Genomic DNA, 10873 nt, shown 5'->3' with positions numbered 1-10873 from the left:
ATTCTCTAATTCTCCAAGTTCATCTTCTTCATCAATGTTGAAGACTTCACCTTGAACATCATTTCCCTTGAAATCGTCTTCTACTCCAAAATTTTCCTCTTCATCTCCAACTCTCAAGGTGAGTTTGGACTTGCGTATATCAACCAAGGCACCAACAATATTTAGTAAAGGGCAACCAAGAATAATCGGAACATCAGGATCTTCTTTCATATCTAATACCACAAAGTCAATTTGAAAAACGAATTTCCCAATTTTCACTAGAATATCTTCTACAATGCCTCGGGGTTGTGTCACTGAACGGTTTGCCATGTGATTTTTGTAGCCTTCAACTTCTGAATATCCAACTTTTGATAAAATGAACAAGGCATCAAATTTATGCTAGCCCCAGAATCGGCTAAAGCATAAGTCTTCATATTATTCCCAAACTCACATGGAAGAGTGAGGCGTCTAGGATCTCCCACCTTCTTAGGTAACTCTCCCAGCACTACTTTTGAACTGTGCTCACTTAAAATAACCTTGGAATTTTTATTCAATTGTTTACGAGTGTCTATCAAATCTTGTAGAAACTTCACGTGCTCGGGAATTTTTGATAACGCCTCAATAAAAGGAGTATTTATAGGAATACCCATTACGTGCTTTATAAACTACAAATGCTCCCTTTCTAGTGGACTAAGATTAGTTCGGGATGGAAACGGTAAAGCAGGACGATAAGCCGGAACTATTGCTGAATTTTTCCGATCAGACCGATCCCATGTTGTGAGCATAGAGGGCTCACGTCGTGACTTCGGTGCTTCAGCAAAAAATTATTTTTGATTTTTGACTTCTTCGGTTTTGCTTCGACTGGTTTTGGCTCCTCCTCTAATGCTTCTAAGCACTCAGAAATAGCCTCGTCTTCAGTCTCGATCATCATGACATGGGATTGAGTTTGTTTTGTTGGATAAGGTGTCTATGTCCATAATTATATTTGAGATGTACTTGACCTAACCTGACATGGTCCATTTGGGTTGCACTTCACCCAAACAATTTATATGGATAATCTTTTGAGAATAGTATAAGTTATGATTTATTAATATATTATAAGTTATAATATATTAATATGAAATCATATTATTTAATTAGTATTGATCTAAAATTAATTTAGAATTAATTTGGTGATTAAAAGGGTGACTAGATAAATATGGGCTCATATATTTATATAGTGTGGGCTACTACTTATTTAGAATGGTCTAGGCTTGCATGGAAAGTCCATGGATAGCCCATGGAGCTTTAACCCATGGATCTTATGGACAGGAAAGGTCATGGGTATTAGGGTTTACATGAATGTAATCCTAATCCACCACACTATATAAAGTTGTCCTTGGAACTTGAAATGGCACTAGTGTGTGTGTGAGAAAAGGTGGTCGATTTCTACAAGTGTTCATACTCTCTAAAGTTTTCCAAAATTTGTGGTGATTTGTGATTTCCATTTTGGCATCCACATTATTGGTGCTAGGCTCTCAAACTCCAAGAAATCAACCACTACTAAAAGATATGTAATTCTACTATTGTTTTATGATTCAAGTACCCCATGCTATGCTAGTTAGGATGTAAACCTTGGAATATTATCTTTTGCATGTATTTTAGAGAAAACATAGATCCAAGGTTTATAGGGTTGCATGTACACCATAGAAGTGTTAGAATGCTCAAAACCCATCAGTGGTTAAAAAAAGTCAAAAAGCTTGCTGTCTGATCAGTGAACTCACCGAATCCATGGAGGGACTCAACGAGTCCATGTGTTTTTTCATCCTACTCGTCGAGTAGGTTCTTGCACTCGACGAGTAGGAGACCCAGAATGCAGTTTTTTGAGTTTTTAAGCTGGAAATGGACTAGAATCATTACACTAAACTACTTTGGACTTATAAAAACTATTTTTGATGTTGTAATGATCATGCTAATCCAATTTCAAAGGCTATTATCAAAATTTCAAGTTTTGTATATGTTTATATGATTCTTGAAATTGTTGATATGGATGTTCATAAACTTATGAGTTTTAGTAGATCATAGGAATTATTTCCAAATAGTTTGTTAGTTTAATTCTTGATCTTGATGTGTTTAATGGAATCCATAATTCGTCCTCAAGTTATGGATTACCATAATTCACTCATTTTAAAGTCCATTAATGAACACATAGGTTACATAAAATGAAGAGTCTTCATTTTAATAAACTAATAACTTATAAGTTATGAAGTTGAAAAGTTTTGAATAGTCACAAAACATGCCCTCAAGTTTTGGAACATGTAAAGTCACTTTAGAAAAATTTAGTTCCAACCCCTAGAATTTTAAAAGTTAAAATTCAACCCTTATACTTTATAGTATTATAAGTTAATAATATATATGTATAAGATTAAGTCGTTTTATCATTAGTAGGCCTCATTCACTAAGCCGATCTATAAGGGGGGTATAAGGTTGTTGCCTATAAAATGGCAGCTTAATGGGTGTCCACTCTCACCCACCGCTTCCTTGACTGGTGGAGGGTCGTTAGCCGAACGGGTAGGACAGTGAATTTAATTCTCATTAAAAGTATAATGATTATCATAAAGTAACTAAATGTTTTTCAAATTCCTAATCTTAGTTACTTTAGGAAAATGTGAATTTGGTGCTAACCCATGAAATTACACTATGCACCTTGCTTAAGTCGTTAGTGGAGCATGTGTGGTTAACCGGCACACTAACTTGGATTTAACAAGGTTGGAAAAGGGTGGCTTAAGGTTTATCATAGATCAATGGAGCGCGTGTGGTTAACCGGCACATTGATTAGGTGATAAACATTAAGAGTACCAAGTAATTTGCATGGTTATTCACACCTTGTTTTGTGATCCTCAGCATCCCAGTCACAAAACTTGAAGGGTACATTCGAGATTGAAACATGCCATTGAAAAGTTCAATGAATCTTAAAAGAATCTAGGAGTTTCAAAAACCAATTAAAACCTATTAATTCATTTTATTTTTCATGGTGGAAATTGATGAATCGTCATTCACCTACGTTCATATATTTTATAGCTTGGATTACAACATCCCTCTTCTAAGTTATAAAATTATGTGTTGGGTCCTAGCCTTGATATTACATTTGGGTGTATTATTAAGGACTATCTTTATATCTAATCTAAACTTGTCTTTCTTCTTTTTCAGATGTCTTCCAACAATGCTGCTTCTGGCTCAAACCTTACCGACTCCTTCTTTCTCATGAACCTTTGTGGGAGAGTCATCTTTGATGGGTATAATTTCAATGATTGGATTAGGAAAATAAGGATGGTCACTCACTATGAAGACACGGAATATGTCCTCTACAAGGAGCTGAAGGATCTTGATGAGTCTACAGCTACCCCCGAGGAGATCGCTGACTTTAGGGCACATGAGAGAGATAGTACCAAAGTGGCATGTATCATGTTGGCCACTATGTTAGTTGAGCTCCAAAAGTCCTATGAGGACTTTTATCCTTTTGAGATGCACCAGGATCTGATGGAAAGATACCATCAGAGTGCTCGTCAAGAGCGATATGAAATAATCTCCTCCATGATAACAACCCGAATGAAAGACGGTGAACCCATCATGTGCCACATGCTGAAAATGAAAAGGTTTGTGGACCGTCTGATGAAGTTGAATGTGAACGTCCCCGAGGACTTGAAAATTGACATCATATTGCACTCCTTACCTTCTTGTTATGATCAATTTCGAATGACTTACCACATGAACAAGGAGGAAGTTACACTCAGCAAGCTTCAAAAACTTTTGAAGACCGTTGAAACTAGTCTTAAAGGTAAGTCGGTTGTTACCACTCCTACTCCTACTACCGCCCCTGTTCTGGCTATCGGTCAAGGTAAAGGGAAGAAGAGGAAGAGCCCTTAGAAGGGTACCAAGGTAAAGTCTCTTGATGGCTCCTCTTCAAGTAGAACCAAAAGTGGTCCTGTCACTCCTTCTACCAACCCAAAAGAGGCTGAATGCTTCTATTGCCATAAAAAGGCGCACTGGAAGCGAAACTGCCCAAAGTACTTGCAAGATGTTTAGGATGGGAAAGTAAAACCCAACCATGCAGGTATTTACACTATATTTTCTAATAACTCACCCTATTCTAATTCTTGGGTCCTTGATACATGTTATGGTATTCACATATGTTCTGATTTGCAGGGACTAAGAAGAAGTGAGAATGTGGAGCATGGGAAGATAAACTTAATCATAGGGAATAGGAAAGATTCACCTGTCACCAAGATTGAAGTTTATTCTTTGTTGCTAAGTAGTGGGTTAACATTAGATTTGAATATATGTTTTTACTCGTCTGAAATGGCGAGAAATATTATTTCCTTTCATGGTTTGTACAAACAAGGGTTTACCTTTTCGTTTGATAATGAATGTGGTGGTATTAATGCTTTCTTTAATAATGCTCTTTATTTTAAAGCATTACCTTGTGATGGTGTATATGAAATTGTGTCGGCTGTAGATAACCTAGGAAATAATGTGTTGTGTATCGGTTCTTCCACTAACTTGGATAAAGCATCATTATAGCATTGTCGTCTTGGACATGTGAGCAAGAAACACATAGGCCAACTCCAAAAGGATGAAGTCTTCGAGTCATTTGACCTAAAGTCAGATGATAGTTATGAATCTTGTTTAATTGGAAAAATGACAAAGTCACCCTTCACTAGTATTTGTGCTAGGGGTGAAGGTTTGTTGGATCTTGTACACACAGATGTGTGTGGACCCTTCAGAACTGCCACAATGGATGCTAACCACTTCTATGTGACTTTTACTGATGATTATAGTAGATCTGGTTATGTCTACTTAATCAAGCATAAGTCAGAAACCTTTGAATAAATCAAAGAGTTTAAACAAGAAGTGGAGAATCGGCTGGGTAGGAAGATTAAGATGCTTCAATCCAATCAAGGTGGTGAGTATCTTAGTACAGAGTTCCTTGACTATCTTAAGGAATGTGGGATTGTCTCACAATTGACACCTCTCAGAACACCACAACTTAATGGTGTGGCTGAGAGGCGCAATCGAACCTTGTTGGACATAGTTCGTTCCATGATGAGTCGAGCTTCGCAACCAATCTCATTTTGGGGGTATGGCTTATAGATTGCTTCCCATATCCTTAATCTAGTCCCTACCAAAAAGGTTTCCAAAACACCTCACGAGATGTGGACTGGGAAAGCTTCCAATTTGGACCACATCAAGATTTGGGGTTGCGAGTCTTTCGTGAGGCACGAGACTCACGATAATCTCGAACCTCGAAGTGAGCGGTGTATTTTCATCGGCTACCCACAAAAATCCTTTTGTTATCTCTTCAATAGACCCGGTGATAATGTGGTCTTTATGGAAAGGAGAGGTGTCTTTCACGAGAGATAATTCATAAGCCAAGGAAACAGTGGGAGGCAAATTGACCTTGAAGAAATTCAAGAGTCAACTGGTGAAGGAACCTCAAACCCTAACAATCAAACTAAGGAGAAAACTCCTGTTGATCCAACTGACGAGTCTGTTCCTTTGAGGCGTTGCATGAGAGTTAGGAATGCACCTGAGCATTACTATGGTTTCCATATTACTGCAGAAGCTTATACATTTATCAGTGATAGTACACTGGTAAGTTTGAATGAACCTAATAGCTACACTGAATCCATCGCAGGCCCCGAGTCTGCTAAATGGGAAGAGGCAATGGACAGCGAGATACAGTCCATGTATGACAATCAAGTTTGGAAGTTAGTTGACAATCTAGCAGGTCGTAAGACAGTCGGGTGCAAATGGATCTTCAAGAAGAAGACCAACATGGATGGTAATGTACACACTTATAAGGAACGACTGGTTACAAAGGGCTTTTCTCAAACTCCGAGATTTGATTATGATGAGACCTTTTCACCAGTAGTGAAGATTAAGTCTATTAGGGTTATGCTAGCCATTATTACATTTCATGATTATGAAATATGGCAAATGGATGTCAAAAACATTTTCCTTAATGGAACGTTGGCTGAGGATGTTTACATGAGTCATCAAGAGTGTTTTGTCAACGCAGAGTACCCTAATAGAGTGTGTAAGCTTTAGAAATCCATCTATGGATTGAAACAAGCACCTCGCAGATGGAATCTTTGTTTCGATGAGAAATTCAAAGAGTTTGGCTTTTCGAGGAGCGAAGATGAGTCATGTGTATATGTAAGGGCTAGTGGGAGTATAGTTAGCTTTTTGGTATTGTATGTGGATGACATACTAATCATAGGAAATTGTTGGGTTTTGAGCAATCTAACACTTCCTAAGTGTGCATGCAACCCTAATAAACCTTGGATCTATGTTTGTCTAAATACATGCAAAATAATAATTTTCCAAGGTTTATAACCTATCTAACATGGCATGGGGAACATTTCAACATAAAAAGTTAGAAGAGATTACATACCTTTTGATGAGTTTGGTTCTTGAGGAGTTTGAGGGCCAAGCACCAATAGTGTGAATGCCTCAAATCGAATCACAAAACACCACAAACTCTTGGAAAACTTTGAGAGAGTATACACACTTTGTATTTTTCGGCCACACACAAGCACACACACACACACACACACTAGTTCACTAGCTGCCATTTCATGCACCATAAGCATGCTTATATAGTGTACATGGTTAGGGTGAAACCCTAATAACCCATGACCTTTCCTTTTCCAAGGATCCATGGGTTAAAAGCTCCATGGATCATCCATGGACTTCCATCAAAGCCTAGCCCATTAACAAATGAGTGTTAGCCCACACCATATAAAACCAATAGCCCATAATCTAATTAGTCTTCCTTTTAATCTCTAAATTAATTCATAATTAATTTAAGACTAATACTAATTAAATAACATAACTTCATATTAATATATTATAACTTATAATATATTAATAAACATATGTGTATAACTCTCATAAAATTATCCATAAATAGTTTGGATGAGATGCAACCCAAATAGACCATGCCGGTCGGGTCAAGTATATACCAAATAAGTTATGGAATTAGACACCTTATCCAACAGAAATGACATCCCAACTCTGCAGGAGGTGAAGTCCTGGCTTGGGAAGTGTTTCGCTATGAAGGGCCTTGGAGAAGCTGCCTATATCCTAGGGATAAGGATTTTGAGAGACAGGAGTAAAAGACTAATTGGACTTAGTCAAAGCACCTATGTGGATAAAGTGTTGAAAAGGTTCAACATGCAGAATTCCAAGAAAGGTGACTTACCAATCTAGCATAATGCCAAACTGAGCAAGGCTCAGAGCCCATGTACAGAGGCTGAGATAGCTGAGATGAGTCGATTACCATATGCTTTTGTTGTTGGCTCGATCATGTATGTTATGACTTGTACCCGCCCAGATGTGGCCTTTGCTTTGAGCATAGCCAGCAGATATCAGGGGAATCCTGGCAAGGCTCACTGGACTGCGGTAAAGAACATTCTTAAGTACCTGTGGAGGACTAAGGATTGGATCCTTACCCTCGGTGGGAGTGATGACTTGAGATTAGTGGGGTATAGTGATGCCAGCTTTCAGACTAATAGGGATAATATCCGCTCTCATTCGGGCTGGATCTTTACCTTGGGAGGAGTAATTACTTGGAAGAGTTCCAAACATGAAACAGTAGCTGATTCGACATGTGAATCAGAGTACATAGCAGCGAGTGAAGCTGTGAAGGAGGCGATATGGCTGAGGAACTTCATCGGAGATCTTGGAGTTGTACCATATATAAAGGAGTCTATGAAGATTTTTTGTGACAGAAATAGTGGGGTTGCTTTAGCCAAGGAACCTAGAGATCATGGCAGATCCAGACACATTGACAGAAAATACCTCTTCATAACACACAAGATAAAAGAAGGACTCCTCATGGCAAAGAGGGTATCATGAGAAGAGAATCTTGCAGATCCCCTCACGAAGGGACTGACAAGGGTTAGGCGTTTGCAGCATGCGAGGCGCATCGAGTTGAAGGATGATATTAGCTTTACATATTAGATAGCTATTTCAGAAACTTGTAAAATGTAATCGACATTTGATGATGAATAAAAGTTTTTGTTTATTTATGAGTAAGGTGTTGTTATCTTTGGTCAATTATTTACTATTGTTTCAACTTTGCATGTTTTGACTTCCAGAATAATTATTTAATTCAAACTCTCCACAGTCGGTCATACGTCGGAAGTAGGTATGAATTAAGATTGTCATGAAATGGGCTTGTAGATGGATAAATGTGTTTAGACATAACAATGGTTGCTACGACATTCATGAGTGCTCATAAGTTCTAAGTATTGGATTAAACCCACGCTCACTTGTATCACTTCATGGAATTTTTCTCGAGTGATCGAGAGACGGTAATATCATATAAGTCTTCAAACCTAGAGATATGAGTTGTTGCCTATGAGTTGGTTTTGAATTGATTGTACGAAAATTCATCAGTAACTTGATTTTATAAAATGTGTCTTTTTGTATAATTCAACAAATAATAGAACTAGCATGTGAGTCGAAGTTTATCTGTTCCTTCTAGGGTTACAATCGATATCTGGGCGCCTCGATGATTTTGTTTTGACCTATGTACCGGGCCGGGCCAGAACTAAATTGATGTGTTCGATTAAGTTATGTGTCAAACAAATCAAAAATCGGGAAACAAACTGTTGGACAATAAGTACGACATTGTTCCATGTATTTGTCCAACTGATATCTAAAACAGAGGATTATATGATCCCTTATCTAAAATGACGCCTCATAGTTCAACAGAGTTTTAAGAGCTACGATCCGGTCGGTTCCTAAAGTCATGCTTGAAACTATAGTTATTAGACTTATCCAAGTGGGAGACTGTTGGATAAGGTGTCTAAGTCCATAACTATATTTGAGATGTACTTGACCCGAACCGGCATGGTCTATTTGGGTTGCACTTCACCCGAACAATTTATATGAATAATCTTTTGAGAATAGTATAAGTTATGATTTATTAATATATTATAAGTTCTAATATATTAATATGAAATCATATTATTTAATTAGTATTGATCTAAAATTAATTTAGAATTAATTTGGTGATTAAAAGGGTGACTAATTAAATATTGGCTCATGTATTTATATAGTGTGGGCTAATGCTTATTTAGAATGGGCTAGGCTTGCATGGAAAGTCCATGGATAGTCCATGTAGCTTTAATCCATGGATCTTATGGAAATGAAAGGTCATGGGTATTAGGGTTTACATGAATGTAACCCTAATCCACCACACTATATGAAGGGTTCATTGGCACTTGAAATGGCACTAGTATGTGTGTGAGCAAAGGTGGCCGATTTCTACAAATGTTCATACTCTCTATAAAGTTTTCCAAAGTTTGTGGTGATTTGTGAATTTCCATTTGAGGCATCCACATTATTGGTGCTAGGCTCTCAAACTCCAAGAAATCAACCACTACTAAAAGGTATGTAATTCTACTAGTGTTTTATGATTCAAGTACCCCATGCCATGCTTGTTAGGATGCAAACCTTGGAATATTATCTTTTGCATGTATTTTAGAGAAAACATAGATCCAAGGTTTCTAGGGTTGCATGTACACCATAAGAGTGTTAGAATGCTCAAAACCCATCATGTTTTTCAGGAAATTCTGAGGATAATTTGTTGTTCACCAAAGTTGTTCATTTACCAAGTTGGGTTTCGAGATTATAGATCGATGCTTGGTGATTTCTTAATGAGGCTTGCTGATAAATCATCATTGCATGTTGTTCTTTCATCATCTTCATGTGCTCCTTTAGCATTGCATCGGTATCATCATGCCTTTTCTCGAAAACTTCCATGAATCAAGTTAACATGTTTTCGAAGTCAACCTTCTTCTCGGATGGTGGTTGCTCTTTTTGGTAGAAGCATCGGCCTGTCTGCTTATATTTTCCTCTTTTTGCTTCTTGTATTCATCATATGGCAGCCACTCCTTCTTTGGTTTTCTCCAGTCTTCATCATATTTATCCGCACTAGAATAGAAAACTTGAGCTCTGTTATACCCATTATCATCAAAATGGAAATCCTTGGTCAAGTGTAAACCATTACACCTTTCACATCCAATTCTTATAGCATGTATTGTCTTGTCCATTGTTGTCATTCTCCTGTCCATTGTGTCAAGCATGGCCATGACAGCAGCCATGTCTGCAGAATTTCCACCCCCGCTTCCTTTAACTCCATCCATATTTTATGATGGGGTGACTTTCACCCGAATTTTTCTTTGTAAGTGGTCCTTGAGAATCAAGTAGTTGCCTCGTCATGAAAGTCACCCCATCATAAAATATGGATACTTCTTGTAGAATGTTGAGGCCGTTTTGAGGGCAATTTCGTAGTAACCCTTTATAGTGTTCCCATGCTTCATAAAGTGACTCACCCAGGTTTTGCTCAAAGTTGACTATCGCCTTCTTGAGTTTTGATATCTTGGATGGTGGGCATAATTGTTCTAGAAACTGCTCTTTCATTTGTGCCCAAGTAGTGATTGAACCAGGTGGAAGTGCTTTAAGCCAGTCTTTTGCAGCTCCTTTAATAGTAACTGGGAACATCCTTAGTAAGACTGTATCTCTAGGGACATTAGGGACATTGAAGTAGTCTGCAATGTCATTGACATCATCGAAATGCTTGTAAGCATCCTCATGATCCTTTCCAGAAAATGATACATCCCTAAGTGCAGTAAGGATGTGTCCTTTCAGTTCGAATGTTGCAGTGTTGGGAATTGCAGGTTGTACTAAACCGGGACCAGCATCATCTCGTATCCACTTCTTCTATGCTCCCATGGATATATCCGCAATGTCTACCATCTCGGTTCCCGGTTTGTCTTCGGGTTCACTCCTTTCTAACTCGTATTTGGGCTCGCTATCGTATTCGGTATCCTTTGGGTTTGGA

General features: G+C 38.0%; 1 non-coding gene across 1 annotated transcript; it reads left to right on the top strand.

Annotated features, from left to right (window-relative positions):
- Positions 1–10297: 10297 nt before the first annotated feature.
- LOC111882936 (small nucleolar RNA R71) lies at positions 10298–10404 on the top strand. The gene has a single exon (XR_002847301.1). It is a non-coding gene; the product is annotated as a small nucleolar RNA R71 (small nucleolar RNA).
- The last annotated feature ends 469 nt before the right edge of the window (positions 10405–10873 follow it).

This window comes from Lactuca sativa, chromosome 1, assembly GCF_002870075.4.
Source record: "Lactuca sativa cultivar Salinas chromosome 1, Lsat_Salinas_v11, whole genome shotgun sequence".
In the NCBI taxonomy this organism is placed as follows: Eukaryota; Viridiplantae; Streptophyta; class Magnoliopsida; order Asterales; family Asteraceae; genus Lactuca; species Lactuca sativa.
The sequence above is the reverse complement of the archived record's forward strand: the minus strand, read 5'-3'. Positions and strand labels throughout refer to the sequence as shown.